Raw genomic sequence first — 1,177 nt, forward strand, 5'->3', positions numbered from 1 at the left:
ATGATTTATTTTTTCCTTTAAAAAAAAAAAAAAGTTTTAGTTATCAAATGTTTAAATAAAACCAAATAAATGTTTATATCCGAACCAGCTAGTTGTTTGTTCATTTTAAAGCCTTCCAACAAAAAGACATAGACATTTGAGATGGCTTTAACACCTGTATTTTACTCATTAAATTTCTACCGCCTAAAATACAAATAATCTTTCAAAGACATGATCTGATGTATACTAATATCAAGGCAAAAATTAGAAATCTAATTTAAATCATTTCGATTTTAATGGGATGAATTTTAATTCTTAAACTAAATTTCCTTATTGACCCTTTGGACTTAGTTTTCTCCTCTAAGAGAGCTTATAAGTTTATAAGCTTATAATACGGCGAATGAACTTATTCCATCGCCATTTTTTAGGAAACACATTTTTTCTTGCAGTTTTCTATTTAAATGGCACCAAAACAGATTAAAATGTGGTAAAAATATCAAGATGCACGATAAATAAATCAGTCGCTTTTATATTGAAAGAGAACGTGCGAGGTATACACATGATAAACGTATACACTTCTCTAATCCGTTGAGCAATATGTAGGATTAGTGGAACAAAGGAACAGGAGTATGGTTCAATGGTATAGGGAAACTTTCTAAGATAACAGAGAAATCCTAAAACTGAGAAAAAAAAATACAAGAACTCACATCGTATAGAAGCTTCGAATAGTAAATATTACAACAGCCGGGAAGAAAAAAACGGCAGTTATTTCACCCAATTTTTTATTACTATAATAAAAACAATGAATAATTACTAGTCAAAACTGATGAGTCTACCAAGTATAGGTAGGAGGGAATAAAAAATGGCAGCTGCATCAAGACGTTAAAAATAATTGATTTTTCATTCCGTGCTCTATATCTTTATAGCTACCAACAACACTAGAAAACCTAAGATAACATTATTTAAAAAATAATAAATTTTCTGAAATATTAACCCTAATACAGCTATTTACGTTGAATAGTTTTCGAGATATAGCTTTTTAAAAAGCAACATTTCATAAAAATGTACCGAAATATCAGTATTTAAAATAAAATTAATTTATTTTTAGAAATCTATATCTCAATAACCATTCGACGTACAAATGTCTATTAGCATTCAAATTAAAGCTAAATAATTGTACTAGAAAGTAGTTTATGAC

Source organism: Halyomorpha halys, unplaced genomic scaffold (assembly GCF_000696795.3).
Source record: "Halyomorpha halys isolate HHAL.00 unplaced genomic scaffold, Hhal_1.1 Scaffold351.1, whole genome shotgun sequence".
In the NCBI taxonomy this organism is placed as follows: Eukaryota; Metazoa; Arthropoda; class Insecta; order Hemiptera; family Pentatomidae; genus Halyomorpha; species Halyomorpha halys.